The sequence below is a fragment of the Falco peregrinus genome, chromosome 12, assembly GCF_023634155.1.
Source record: "Falco peregrinus isolate bFalPer1 chromosome 12, bFalPer1.pri, whole genome shotgun sequence".
In the NCBI taxonomy this organism is placed as follows: Eukaryota; Metazoa; Chordata; class Aves; order Falconiformes; family Falconidae; genus Falco; species Falco peregrinus.
Genome location: NC_073732.1, coordinates 18,023,929 through 18,040,179, shown reverse-complemented (window position 1 = coordinate 18,040,179; position 16,251 = coordinate 18,023,929). Strand labels below are relative to the sequence as shown.

General features: G+C 37.0%; 1 protein-coding gene and 1 long non-coding RNA gene across 19 annotated transcripts in view; both read right to left on the bottom strand.

The window, feature by feature from the left end:
* The window catches only part of LRCH3 (leucine rich repeats and calponin homology domain containing 3), a 68,320-nt gene that overhangs the window by 51,374 nt on the left and 695 nt on the right, over positions 1-16,251 (bottom strand). The window lies entirely within an intron of this gene.
* Positions 4,843-6,192, bottom strand: LOC129785373 (uncharacterized). Its single transcript, XR_008749359.1, has 2 exons — positions 5,993-6,192; positions 4,843-5,158 (listed from the first exon to the last, which is right to left on the bottom strand). It is a non-coding gene; the product is annotated as an uncharacterized LOC129785373 (long non-coding RNA).

Sequence of the window (16,251 nt, the reverse complement as noted above, 5' to 3'; positions counted from 1 at the left end):
ACTTTAAACTCAAGAAGGAAAAAAGAGAAAAAGAAAAAAATCAAACCATAGTGTGAAACATGTATGCCTAGCCTTTTGTACCAGTTTAACCAAGTTAGTTTAAATTTGTATGTGAAAGTCTTGGAGATACACCCTCTGGGATCCAACTATACTGATGTAAAATTGTATCTACTGGATACTCCTTACCAGACCAATGCTGTAAGCTACTGATCCTGCAACGCTTGAGTGAGCATTTCCCAATTCACCAGGCAGAAAAACAGTCAAATTAGTTCACATGATTTTTTTAAGTTGTTGCAACTACTCCTGCAATTTTTGCCTGAAGCTAACTTGGGGAGGACTAGGACTTAGAAAAACTGTATCTCTAGTGGATACATAAGGTCAGTGACTTCCTTTGGCAGCACAGTCTCCTTAAAGTAGCTGTTATTTGCACACTGACAAACAAGTTGAAGCTTTGCCTTCACAAAAAGGCTTAGAAAAAGGCCAGAAGAAAGAAAACAACTTTTGAAAGAAAATACTTAATCAGGATTTTCTAAGCAGACATTACTTGGAATTGAATCAGATCAAAGTCTTCATTACTTAAGCATTCTATTTTCCTCTACCATTAAGCAACCATCTTGGCTAAAACAAAGGAGATTAAGCTTGTTTTGTAAATATTTTGTTGCAACACAGAATCAGAGAATCATTTAGGTTGGAAAAGACCTTTAAAAGCATCAAGTCCAACCATTAACCCAGGACTACCAAGTCCACCACTAAGCACTGCATCAATGTGTTTTTTAAACACCACTGGGGATGGTGATTCCACCACATCCCTGGGCAGCCTGTTCCAATGATTGACCACCCTTTCAGTGAAGAAATTTTTCCTAATATCCAATCCAAACCCTCCCTTGGCACAAGTTGAGGGCGTTTCCTCTTGTCATATCACTTGTTATCTGGGAGAAGCGACCTAGAATCATTAAATGGTTCAGATTTGCTGCTTTGATTTAGGCCCTCAATCCCAGTATACATAACATGAAATTTACCTTTCCCCCTGTATTTCTTCCTCATCTGTGTTTATTTAAGACATATGCTTTTCTCAGTTCTCACACTGAGGATTATGAAGAATAAATACCAGTAAAATGCTATACTCCCAATGAAAGCACCAATGATTTCCACTATTTGTGCTTCCCATAGGCCTGAGCTGGTCTTATCCTATATTATTCAGGAAAGGCATGCCTCCCTTCTACGGGCTCTCTTCCTCAATTGGAAAGCAATTTATTTTCTTTTACATCTCTTGAATATTTCAAGACAACTGATGACTCAAGACTTGAGTATCACTTCTCACTTTCACAGGGGAGGAACCTGGTTGTCACTTCATAACTTAGAGCAACTTGTTCTTAGTGATCTTGTTTACAGCCCAGAGGAGAATGAATGGGGGAAAGGGCTGAAGCTTCTTCAACGTGTTGTGACAGTGTCTCCTCAAACTATACTGAAGCTTCTTTAAACTTCAGTTGAAGATGTTCTTTTGCAGGCTTGAGTTGGAATGCTGAATCTAAAAGTCAAGTCACTTAATAATACATATTTTTTATCTTATTTTTAATTAAAAAGCTTGCCATTGTCATTAAAAAAATTGTCCTCAGATCACAGTAAGTTGTATTCAAAAACGTACTTTGTTACAGGACACAACAGAAGCTGTCACCTCCAGAACAGAGGGCTGAGCTGGTGTTGTAATAGGAAGTCATTTGCTTGTTAAGAGAGGAGAGAAGGCTGTGTGTTCTACATGGCAACTTCTCATTTCCTTATTTCTACAAGTTGAAAGAAACACATTTTTCTTATGGTCCAGAGAGTGGCCTGTAAGCACTCAGAGAGCTTCAAGGTCTTAACCCACATTGTCATCCCCTTCAATTCAATTTCCCTCACCTCTCCATTTTTACACGGAAAGCATGTAGCATGTAGTAAGGTAGCACACATAGAAGAAGCTATGTAAAATAGAAAAGACTCTTGCCAAGAAACTATGCTGCACATACAACTTCTCACAAAAAAGATAGGAAAACAGAAATACGATAAATACTAGTTCATCCAGGATTTCAAGATTATGCTCTAAGATACTATGCCAGGTACCATAGCCTATGGTTTAAGATAATTAAATAATAATAATAAAAAATTTAAAAAAATTAAAATAGTCAACTTTCAATTATTCAGAAAAAGGAAGGAGAAGGAAGGGTCAGATTACATGGATAAAGTAACACCACAGGTTTGTATAAAACCTCATGCAGATAGTGTACTGTGATAGCTAATGACACTGCTGACAGAAGAGTATCAAGACATCCTAGGTAGCACTGAGCCAGGCTAGAAAACTCCTATAAGGCAGCACAGTGCCTTTTGAATAAATTTATGCTGCCCAAGCTGGCACTCCCACAAACAGCTTAGACACTCCAGGTACACCCACTATGTTTTCAAACCACCCTCAACAATCTGTTCATAGCTATTGAGAGTTCCACGTGAAGAGACTATCAGAGAGGAAGACTGTAGAAGTTTACTGTCACTTTGCTTAATGCTCTGCTCTGGCTTTCATCTGTATCAGTGAAGTATCTAATGTATTCAGCAATTCCTATGGCTCCATGACTAAACCATAACTTGGGGAAGGAGACCTGGCATGAAATAAAGGCAAAAGTCAGTCAGTCAGGAGGGCTGGAAATGTAAAATGCAACCAGCAAAGACTTAATATTTCTACCATTAATCTATTTTACTAAAAGCTAGCAATGACTTCAATTTATCTTAATATTGTAGATAACAATTCCTCATCTACAAGTATTTTCACGTCAGCTAATTTACCTAGCATCACATTAGTTTTGCATATTCTCCCTATACGTTTCACCAATCAGTTAAAAAAATATTACCTTACTCCCTTTTTCCCCACAGACTATTTCAGTAGAGCAATATATTAAAGTCAGCAACAGATGGGCATACCACAAAGAAAAGTTTTAGCTGTGAATACATTGCATAACGTCTTAAATGGACAGTTAGAAACAAACCAGCTCAAACTAGAACTGAAAATACAAAGGTCTTAAAAAGCAAAGTGAGTAATTTCACATAAAAAGGCCAATTACTTTCAGAGAAAGGCAAGTATTTCTATAAAATTTTATGCCTGTCATTACTGCATTTCTCTGAAGCTCTTAATAGAGTGCCTCCAAATTTGCGGCACTTAGATACAGCTTCATCAGAATACACAGTAAGGTCACCAGTATGTCCCATACCACTGCGGGCACTAATCTGTCTTCAGCAGAACGGTACTTTATTGAGGAGAAAAGTCAATGAAGTCCAACAGTCAAAAGTCCTATGTTCTTTTAATGACTCCTTGAGGCCATCTCTCATGCTGACATCATCCCTAACAAAAAAAGTCTGTTACACTTTACACAAGCAGCACTGCAATTTTCAATAGGACAATTATTGCCAGAATTCTAGAATAAGAGCTGGAGTCTTACCAAGTCATTTGTGCAGTACAAGCCATTTTAGCGTCAAGAAATAAAACAACAGTATAGGATATGTATGGAAAATATCTCATATCAAACAGCTAAATGAGGAGATAAATGACAGCAATTGCCAAAACATGTTCATAATATGAAATAAATTTTGAATCTGGAAATCATAAAAGTCACCTTCAGTCAGAAACATACCACGCAGACATTAGCAGGGATCAAGGACTACAGAAATTGTGGTCACAATTTCATATATCTTCACCTTTTAAAAAGCTAAGGTTGCTAAAAACTAGTAGTAATTCTATCAAAACAATTGTTACATACTCAAATTAATATTTGAGGTGAATTGTGTACATCTTTTCACCAAATAAATATTATGAATCCCTGGCAGCAAACACACAAAACAGAACCCTAAATGGTCCAACTACAACTGAAAAGATATTTTTGTTCAAAACCAAACCAAACCCATCCCTGTTCAGGGAAATGCTTAAGTCAAGGTTTAACAGTAAACACTGCTCTTAAGAGGCCATGATGGAAATTAATCTCAGACCGTAGCAGTCACTTTGAAAGTTTTTGGCTGGTTGGTTCTAGCCCTCCAGCTCTTTTTGAGAAACATCAGTTTTGTGCAAGAGACAACTCTTATCTATATCGGCTCAGTACAAACAGCACAGAGCAGGAGAAAATGGAGAACAAAAGCTTTCTGCATCACTAGAAGAATTCTTGACAAACACTGAGCCACAGAAGAAAATCTGCGTGGTAACTGCCCACACTGTACAGCAATGACGATGAAAATTCCACTTCCAGAGATCTCCATTATTCCATTTCATGACTATTTTAACTGCTAGTATTTTTAAAGCTCTACATATACACACAACTTTATTTTTAAAAAGTGCTCATTCGCAAGCACGTAAAAAATCCAAATGGAAAAAAATCTCAAAGTTACAGAGAAACTGCTTCATACATGCTAACACATGGACAAAAGCATGACACATGAAATGTATGAAAGCATACTACTGCTCCTCAGCAACGACACTCTGCCTTCTGCCCACTGCTTATGAAATATTTGACTGTGTTCCAGCAGAGCAGGGTTTCATTTTACAGGACTGCTTCACAAAGTTAGCAGAGAGGGGTAATACACAGTAAACGAATTCATCCCCCCAAGCCTCCCAGATACAGTTTCTTCAGGTATAAAAGGAATCACCCAACTAAACAAACAGACCTTAAAAACCCCCCAAAACCATTTTAAAGCAAAAGCCATAAAAAAACCCTTTGAAAATGGAGCTAGAACACTAGAACTATTGCCAGATTGTAAGTCCATGTGCAAACCTCTGCATCCATTTATTACTTTTTTCCTATTAAAAATTATAAGCATTGTTAAAAGCATACATTTAATATTTACTCAATCCATTTATTTTCCTCAGAACCTCACTAGGATAACAAGCTTGGGTTAAAAGAGGGACAACAGTCTTCAACTTAGGTAAAAAAGCAGGTAAACTAGTAGTTCCAGCACTGCACAAACAAATCCAACCCCAAACCAGAGAAAACAGTCCCATACAACAATCACTCCCTGGATTTTAATCAAGAGACATAATGAAAATAATTCAGCTTCAACAACTTTCAGCCTTCAGAAGTCTGCACAGAAGAATGGAGAGATAGGAGAGACGGGCTTTGATGCAGCAAGGGTACTTGATAACTTGAAAGACCTGAAATTACAAATTCCATTTTCACTGAATAGCAAAGAACAAACCAATGAATCTCACACAGCAAAATGGAAGGGTTATGCATTGAAAATAATTGGTCCTGCTATTCAATTTTGAAGACATTATAAAAATGGCACAGCATTAAAAGATTAATTTAGCTTCAGCATAAATATGGGAGTGATCAGCAAAAAGTGAGCAGTAAGGGTAGGAAAATGCAAGTCAAGCAGGGTATTTGAAGTTTACACAAAAAGAAAAATCATGATAAAATGCTAACAACAGTGACAGTACTGAACACTTCTCTTGCCCTGAAAGTATTATTGATCTTGTTATTCTAAGCACAAGATGAAGAAAATCTACCCCAAGCTCACTAGAAGCACAGAAACACATCTATACTTCTAAAAAAAGTAAAATAAAACTCTTTTGGCTACTATAAAGCAAGAATTAGAAACCTGTGAAAAGTCTAACCATAGAATATTTTTGAAAATAAACCCATTTTAGTTTATATTTCACCTGATAGTATTTAACAATTCTTTACAAACAAGAATGGAGTTACATCCAGCTGGTAACTGGTCACAAGTGGTGTTCCCAAGTATTACATAGATACATATATCTATGTAAATACTGCAAATCTGGAAGTACTGTGCCAACATTTCCATTATTGATGAAAATATGTATTTTTTACTTTTGTTTTAGATATCCAAAGATGAAAAATGTTTTAAGAAAAATACAACCTGAATAATATTTTAATTTTATTTAAATGTGAAAAGCTATTAAAACACCTAGTTTCAAACTGATAACTCATGATTGAAATGGAACTTCCACAGACTTATTTCTTACCCACTTTCTGAAGCAGCACTACAGGGACTGTGAACAGAAACTACACTCAGTAATGTTGACATCAAGTACTTAACAGATCAGCAGATGCACTCCTCATTTTAGCACGTATTTGTGAAAGCAGAGAAGGCAGACACTTCAAAGATTACATCTGTATTAGTTACACAATTCACACGCAAATCATGTGCACTAGGCTTTGTGAGGGAAAAGTACCACTTCCGTTGTGCCTTCCCCTTTCAAAGTGCTGTAAACTCCTTAACTAATAGCAGTGAACATAATTCCCTCATCTGTTCCCTAATAGCAATTTGAATAGAATGCCATGGTGCAGAAAAAATTAAATTCAAGAAAAACATGAAGCATGTTAATTTCATAAGAAATAGGTATTTCTGGCTAGGAAAGCCATGTTCAAAGATTTATTTTATTTACTTTAATACTTTGGTCTAGATGAAATTCTGTGAACTGGAAGAGATTCTTGCATTAAGTAACAGAAATGCTCTTGAAAAAAGCAAGAAGAGCAATCAACTTTGCAATCTGTTAACAGAGTACTGTCAAGGTATTTTCAATATCTAAAAGAACCAATTTTTAGAAAACATGTTATGTAGAGATTTTTGTAGCCACCAAAGTATCCTCAAAAACAAAACGCAAGTTTCAGACCTAGGATATACAAATAGTTTGTACCACACTCTTTATTCATACTTAAATTTTTTCATATTTATACCACATGATCATAACCATCTGCACGCTTGAACCTGTGATGAATGTAATGATATGGAAAAAGCACCGAAAGTTAAATCTGCAAAAACTATGGCATATTGCAATCAATAAAGTTCTCAATTATGATACAGGTGTGGTTTTGTAATCCCTTATATTCTTGATATCTTAAAGTATAGCCCTGGGAAAAAGTTAATTCTTCAAATTATAACATGCCAAGTAAGAGAGGGACTATGGCTTTATGTTCATATTAAGGAGTGTGTGTGTTTTGGGGTTTTTTTTGTTTTGTTTTTGTTTGGGGTTTTTTTTTGTTTGTTTAATAATCACATTAATAATCTTAAAAGTATATTTCTGGTAGTATAAATAAACCTTCAGGTAAACATCAGCAAATTGTAAAAAGAATGTTTTTGAATAAAAAACTAGCCTCCTTACTGTACATGAAGAGAGAATAAATCTCAGAATCATTTGTTAATATTCACCGTATCAATTAACCAACAGAAAGAGGGAATACTTCAGATTTTAAATAGCTGCTGTGCATTTGGGCACTAACAAAATAAACCAAAGTCTTCTTCCTCTTATTTCTAACTACAAATTAACACTCTTTCTCCCCCAGAGAAAATTAAAAACTTGAAGGGATAAAAATTGTGAGCAAGTATCTTAAAAACAAAAAATAAGAAAAATATGTTATGTTGACCATAGTAAGAAATTTGCAGTTAAATATAGTCTCACAATAAATGCTATGACTGCACCTTTAAAATGAAAATTCAATTCATACAGCTGATTTTTTTAAAAAATTTGTTTTCAAGGAGAACAGGAACTATAAGGCAGATTGAACAGTATCAGTTATGGGGGTGGTGGTGTATGTGGGGTAGTATTCTCCACGAAAATTTCTTCTACCATGCTCAGAATTAAAGCTAACATTTAATCACCAGTGAAGGGTATCAGCAGCGAAGCTTCTATACTTTCCTTCTTACACTACAACTTTTAACAGTAATTATAACAATCTGTTGATTTGATGATGATTCAGGCATCCCTGAATGATGGAATACAATTTGCACAGCAGCAGAACCACCATGCAATATAGAACACTTGAATATTTTGCAACACATTTACAGCTCAAACGATCAATCTGCTGTTTTAGCACAGATGGGTTCCAAAGATATTTTTTGTACCCTGCTAAGCCACCCCTTGGCAAGCCAGCAGAATAAAAGGAAGTAGCAGATATTTTATGGCTCATAACCACATTCAGTTGTGGCCCCCTACAAAAACATTTATTCCATAGCTGAGCTTGGAGTCAATGTAATGACAAGCACCTAATTGTCCTGCTATTACTGTGCTCAATGACTCTTAGAGAACAGTGTGTATGACACCAACTCAAAGACCAGTAAAAGCCTTGGCCTAAGATGGAACTGAGTAGTATATATACAGCCATAAATAAGAGTAATAATGAATTAAGCAGGTTTAAATCACTACTAGGCTTATCAGCACCCTAAAATTAATATTTTCCTTGGATTTACAAGGAGTTTTCTACCAAACGTTAAGATACTGATTATTCTTCTTTTTATTGTGCTAACAACTTGGGTGACAAGACTCAGAGCTGGCAATGAGAGAGGCATTTCAGACAGAGGGCAAGATTAACAAGGAAAGAATAAAAGTTGAGACATGGAAGCTGTGATGAAAGAGATGAAAAAAGAAATTGGGGACAGAAGAGACAGAACTAAAGTAACAACATATTGCTGGGGATAGAACATGTGGCATGAACATAAGGAGAAACCCCAACCTGGAAGAGCACAATCTCCTCTAATACACCAAGCACAGAAGCCAAGACCTGCACATACCATCACTCCTCTCCTCTCAAACATCTGTACAACTCAAAGGCAGAGCATCCCATTCCACAAGCAGGTCCTAAGGAATGACAACTTACTGCTCTCTTATTGGCTCAAGTAAGAGAGACCTGATGGATGTAAAGGTTTGAACTGTCCTTATGAGTCACAGATGCCAGCATGATTCCATTTAACTGAATCTAGAAATTCAGACTGAATTTGGAATGCAGCATTAGGAAAATAACCCGAAAAAGGCACTGACATTTTGCATAGAGAGAACTCAGTTAAAAATTTACATGACATTGCTAAATCAAGTATGCAGACAGCATAGCCTGTGATCAAAGATGCCCACATAACTTTAATTGCTCACTTCCTGTGCGTATCTACTATCCACAGGTCTTTAATTAACAACTGCATATTACTTTTCACCCATGATCAGGCTTTTTCTGTTCAAGTAGATTTCTTCAGACAGGATGAAATGACTGGAAGAATCAGGACTGATCACAGTAACAGTCTTATACAAGAGACTGTTCTTGAAAAAACGTTAGGGAAAAGACAGGGAATTACACAAAGAAAAAGGGATAGCTAAACTGAAAGTTGCTTAATGCTGCTTTGGAAAAAGATTTCATCCTGTCAGTGCCATATATTTCCTTCATAACACCATGCAAATCTTCTAAACTAATTTTTCCAAAGGTAGTAATCAATCATGTATTTCCATTTTTCTAGATATTGGGCTTGATTTCCAGTACTCCTGAGGAGTCACCAAGGCATATGAAGTTCTTAAGAACTACAACAACAACAAAAAAATTAACCTGTACAAGCTTGGTTGTCTGAAAGTTCAGGCACTGTTTTGAATTTAGTACCCCAAATCAGCAAACGCTTTGATTCCAAGCTTCATATGTATATACAAAATGCAGTAACATTACCTTGCTTCACTTCACAGAGATTACATGAAAAAGTGTTTGAAACCTTTTCAATAATAGGGAGCACTACCCAAAAGCCCAAGGCAACAATAACATATTTCTGTATTCAGAGCTAAATTAAAGCAATAAGCAAAATAAAGAGACTAAAATTCACATGGGTCATTCAGCAATGCAGGGGAAAAATAATTCAATAGATGCTTGCTAACACTACTGCCTTCTGCACAGAGCAGACTATGGTTAAAATCCCTATGTTCCAGCAGCCAACACCTGGGCTGCATAGCAAGTTGGATTTTTTTTAGGCATGTCCTCATTTTGGAGTGCTTGAACTACATTTAGAGAAGACTATGACTGCAAATATTTTAATTTTCAAATCAGTAAGACTACCAGCTAGGAAAGAACAAAGACTCTCCTCACTCTAAAGAGGCTTCTGGGCTCTGTCAGTGAAAGCAGTGGTTTGTAGTGCAGAATCCTACATGAGGCTGAAGCAAGGCACTATCAGGACAGTTTTGGGGACTGCAAAGTGGAAATGTCCTCTTCCTGCATATATACAAAAATACTAACTTAAGCAAAACAATCCTATAAAGACCACAATGTATTATCCTTTGCAATCTTCTCTAAGTATCGATAATCCAGAGAACTAAAGCAGTATTTTAACTCTAAAGCACGGACTGCCAGGACACTTAACATGAATGAGTTTTGACCCCTCCACTTAGGAGAGGGGGACACAGCAGATGAAGAAAGCACACTGCAGAGCTCATGATTTCAGCTAAATACACAACTGCAATTAATTCAAGCTGTTTGGCTAACATTGGAAACCATGAGATCCAAGCCCGATTAGTTACTAAAGAGAGAAGAACCCTTGAATTGAGTTACAGCCTTTTAGTTAGCTACCATGTAATTTTATTTTTAACACATGCTATATAATTTGCAGTGTTTATTGTAAATAATTCTTTACTGCTGGTTCTTCTACTGAAGAAACTGATTGCTGCATTCTACAGTGAAACCTAAACCATCAGTTTAAAATTACTTGCATAAAATAATGTATTTTGCCAAATGAAAGCATGAGATTGAAATCTGTCAGCAGTAAAGTTTCACTGAATGCAATTCAGCTCTGTAAGCCACACTCTAAAAGAAAAAATTCCTAGGCTTACCAATTCAAAGTCTAGCACATTGTTTTACAAAAGATAATTAGCAAATCTACAACAGGTCAGTGGTAAAGGCTACAAAATAGAGTTCAGATGTGATATCACAATTGATGCAAGTCAACTTAAGCTTACATATCTGCCAAAACAGACCATCTCATTCTTATCACCCCATACAGTCTTTCCACCCTCTCTGTTTGCTGGCACTCACACACACATGAAAATGTAGCGAGCTGTCCAAAGATTTGATCCAACTAGTTACTGACTGAGCTTTCAGCCAGGTAAGTATGAAACAGCTTGCTGGAAGGCAATGACTACTGGTGTTGACTGTGCAGCAGCAGGTGCAGACAGACCCTCCCCGTTTGGCATCAGCGTAGAACCTGGATCACATTAGGCTGTGTATTTACAACAGACTTCAGGGAGTACTTAACCAATATAAATTTGCTACCTCCAAGCACAGGTACAGCCACAGGAGAAGAGGGCTGGAAACACCATGAGAAAAACAAAGACGTTTCCTTTCCTCCTAAACTTGAATTTGTCCTTCATGTGACTGCAGGACTCAGTATATTCACCTATCAATCTCCTCTCTACTTTTTATGTAGTTACAGTTATCTCCAAAAAGGAGCATGTATGCAGACAAGACTGTAGTGGGCGGGTGGGTGAAAAGTCTGATCATGATAGAGGTAGGGAAGTGGAAGACTACTAGGGAAGTAACTAGAAACACATGCAACCCTAAACACCACTTAGACAAGTTTACTGGTAGTAAAAGTTTGATGGTGGGGCTTTTTGGTTTTTTGTTTTAAAAGATCAACTCATTAAACAAAGGCATTCCGAATGTCACTTACTACTTTTATTGCAACAAGGATTAGAAACTACAAGCTTAAGCTCCACTTCCCCAGATGCTATAAAACATTAGGCAGAAACACTGCCAGTGTGCCAAGAACCATTGAGCATCACTGCAGGCCTCAGCTCTCCACCAAAACCCAACAGAACACATACAACAAAAATGAACTACAACAGTCTACTGCTCTCCGTGTTTTGAGGGTAGCAAAATAAGCAAGAGAACCAACTTCAGTTTACCACCTTACCAAAGCACCATGCTCAGATTAATTCTGTTAGCCTAGACTAAGAAATGCCAGTATTTATGCACAGAACACATGTGAGATCAAGACTTTCTAATAACAGAAACGTAACAAGAAAGAAAACAAGAGGAAGCAAGCTAAATTATAAAGGGACTGACATAAGTAGGAGTCGCAAAGAGTGCAACTGAATGGAACAAGCTAGATTACCATCTAAAGTCTGGGGAATGACTGTCATCCTCCCTCCTTCTCACCCCTACAGCTACTAGAACCTCTGGACAGTGTATTTCCGTTTAGGTTTTGGTAAGGGTAGAGAAAAGTATAAAAATCTGAGCACAAGACTCTGAACTACCTTAATGAAATGTTAGTTTTGATTTTTAATACTGAAACTAGAGATAATCTAAGCACCAACACTGCAAACTCTTCTGACAAATAGCCTGTGACTTGAACAAAGAATAATCCCATTTCCTCCTAAATTATCTTAAAGACCATAGTAAAACTATAGTCAAGATACAGTAACCCAAAGATGTTTTTTTGCAAACAATTATTTAATCTTAGGCTGGTTTAGATTCTGCTGTTTTGGCTTTAAGAACAAATGTTTGGGAAATATAGCCAATACTGTATGAGCCATACTGTACTTCTCAAGCTGTTTCACATTTCATCAGGTAATATCAACTAAATTTCTGGCAGGAAAGAAAAATACCAGTGAGACTTTTTTACTGCGGAACACTCATATAGTAACTGTAACCTTTCTAAAGGCATGCAAGCACTTATCATATAGAAATTTTATTGACACCATGGCCAGATTTTACCATTTCTATGGAAAGCTACTATGAACAAAACTCTGTAGAGATACCTATTGGCAAGGTCATTCAAAAGGTAGTAGCAGACCATTTTTTTTTCTTCCTTTGAGTCTTACTATCCTTTTTCACTATTAATATATTCCAGAAACAAGACATAGTACACTGCATGTAATCATCTTTCTAGTTGATTTCCATACAACTGCCATTTCTTTTATTGCTTAAACCCACATGTTCCCATCTTCTCCTTTAAAAATAGAGACAATGAGTGGTTTAGGTAATTACAGCTGTCATAGAGGATTTGACAAATAACTTTTCTGCTCAATGTATGCTTTAGGCCACTGGGAAAGCTGTCAAATAATGACATCAGAGTCTACATTAACACTGGCAAAATGCAACCGTGCTTCCTTTCATATTTAACTTAGATGGTTTATAGCCCTTCATTTTTCTACTCCCTGGTCAAGAACAAGAGTGGAATAAACAAATGGGTTGTAAGTAAACCCAGATAAAATGTGGATAGATAATGCATGTTAAATGAAAAGAGTACGAAAGAAAAAAAGAGTACATCCTTGCTTTGTTAATGAAGAAGCTTCTCACTATTCATCATCAATGAACTTTGTAAAGCTTGAGTCACTTCCTAAAATTCCAATTAAGTTGTAAGAATGAGCATAAAGAACAGCTGCCTTCCCCTCTTTCAGTATCTAAGTTATTATTATGCTGCTTTTCTTGTACATGAGCCACCCCCCATGTACAGGAACATTAGATGGACTACTGCATCACACACTGTGGGGAGCTACCTTCCTGCTAATCCAATTCAAAGATCTCAAGCACAGACCACCCATCTTCAATTTGATTTTATATTACATGATCTTAATTCCAGTTGAAGTACAAAACAACCAGGAACTTACTGTTACTTCAATGCCTGCTGAAGTTACCTGCTCCGTTCTGAGAACAACCTTAAGCACTGACTTTGGTTTAAAAAGCTGCCTGTGGGTCTTCACCACCTGGAAAACAGCAGTGCCCAGAAGCAGATGAGGCTCTGACATTACTAGAGAATTCACTTTCCAGTGAAAAGTTTAGTGACTGAGGCAAATGATTAACAAGGAACTTAATTTTTTCACTGATGCCTAACAGAAATATTATATTAACTTCCAAAATAAAAACACAGCAAACCTGATCTGGTCATATAGTTTAGTTTTAGGTAGTCCTGCAAGAAGCTGGGAGTTAGACTCAATGGTCTTTATGGGTCCCTTCCAACTTGAGATATTCTGTTATCTGTTTATCAAGTATTTTTCCACAGTTAAGTTACACCTGCCAGAAACTCAGCTCTGATGATTGTTTAGTGAGTGGTTAAGAATGGTACCTAGAAGCTATTACAGCTTGAGCACCATGGTTAGTATTACTGTCAACTCTGAACCCATAAAAAATCCAGTGAATGTGATCTTCCCATTGATTTAATGTTTGAAAATGTACCTTACGACTGACATCTACTTAAAGGGATTCTCCCCTCACCCACCATCAACCTCAAAATCTGCACAGAGCACCCAACTAAACTTGATCAGGCATCTAATCTCTAATACCCTGTTCCTCCTGACCCGCTTTGCTGGTTCATCTGTGTTAACAGCAGCTTCCAGGCAAGGCCAGTGATTCTGTTAAGGCTTAAGGCTATGCTAGGTGCTGGTTTTCTAGAAGTGTAGTTGTATTAATAAGGGATGTGACTCATTCCCACCTCTTTAGCATTGATGCAGTTACAGTGACACGCAATTAGTTTTATTACTACAATAGGAATGAGCTATACCAGTATAACATGATCCACACTAAAGAGGTGTCTATTCTGGAACATAAAAAGGAGTAAGGTTTGCATATACATTGTCTTGTCTTCAGTTTATACTTTGGGTGGAATTCCAATGATTTTTATGAAACTCCACACAGACATGCCCCACCTGATGTGCTTTGAATCTTTGCAGCACAGCATGCAGGAAGGCACTTGGGAGTCTACAGTCTAGGCAGTTATTAAAAGTATTTATTGTTAGGTGTTGCAAACACTTAAACACATATACATAATACTGTATTATTTGTGGCTATTCCCATACAAAAGGATTGGAAGGTTCACAAGAAAAAAACTGACATGTTGGAAAGAAGCGGATTAAACTTGTAGCTGAGTGCTTAACTAAAAACTGGAGGTAAGAAACGGCTGCACGGATTTTTCTCCACTGTTCAGCCTTATTCAAAACAGAAAAGTCATAGAACGGACCACACTAAAGGCACAAGAAGAAGTTATTCACAGCAGCCTTCAAAACAGAGAATTTAAACAAAATGTCTCCATCCCCCATCCACCCCATAAGCTTTGCTTCTTACAACTTAAGAACAGCTCCAGCTTTTTTCTAAGGTTCATTGTGATGATAAATGCACAAAAGTGTATGGTATGCACTGCCGCTTATTAGCATTTAATGCTTCTTGAACAACTACAATGTAAATAGTCATCACAATAGATGGGAACCTCGGTGGAAACAAGAATTCCCACAAATTGTTTAAGAGTACAGTAAATGAATAGTAGTATAAACAAAAAACCAAATCCCTCACAAATGCGTGTTCTGCATTTGCTTACAGATCAGCCCACTACACATACATTGTGCAACTGCATTTGCAGAAAACCCTTTGAACAAAAAAAATTTTATACCCTAACAAGAAGCATTTTTATTTATAGATGTGTCAAGTCAACCAAACGGCTGCCTCAAGTGCCTCAAGGTTTGGTCAGTGGTTGGTTTGGGTTTTTTATATATATTTTTCTATTAATGACAGATTTTTGCAGAAATAGGTTGTTACAGGACAGAGTATGAAGTCAGACTATTTTAAAGGAGGCTCCATTGTGAATTACTTCACTGAGAGTGTATCAACAAACTAACAAACATGGTAACTTTAAAAAATGTGACATTTGGAGTTTAAGTTTCTTAAGCTACAACTCAAAACACTAGAAAATCTAAATGACTGCATAGAAAGCAATCAAAGCTAAACAAATAGCGTGTTGACATCTTTTAAAACTACTCCTACTTCACTTATACAACTAGACAATCAAAACAAACATAAACTAGATTTGCTCTATACAATGTACATCCTACATCCTGCACAAACTCTCATTTCCCAAGTCTCATCTCTGTACTCAATACAGTAATATGTAAACATACTCTGCCAACATGGTTTTGCTTATCATCAAGTGCTTACAAGGAAAGTATATCTTTTTAATCTACTGCTATGTGCATATTTGAGGAGCAGAGGGGGAAAAAAACTATTGCTTACTACACCTTGTAAAATATTTCTTAAAAATCCTTAATCTTTTTATCTGTATCATACAGGAGAAAAAAAAAAAAAGAACATCACTTTGTTAACAGTAGCTTTCATATTTTGCTTATGGGTGTCATAACCATAATAGAAGCATAAGAGCAGAAGAAACAGTTGTCTTTGGCACATGCACACCTGACAGCCCTTCTTGGAAAGTTGTTTGCCCCTGCCAACACCACATGGGGAGAGATGGCAAGGGCGCATATAGATGGGTATAAACACACACACCCTCACACAGACATACATCATAACAAGAACATGCCTGGCTAAAACCGCAGCAGTACTGAGAAAAGCCTCATCACTCGTTTTAAAACCGCCTCCAAGAAGGGAAACACCTCTAGAGTAGAGACGACAAAGAAAAAAAACTCAACGAAGGGAGCGATCTCACGGGGCCGAGAAGGGCGGAGAGCCCTGCCCCGGCTCCCCGTCCCGCCGCGGGCCGGGG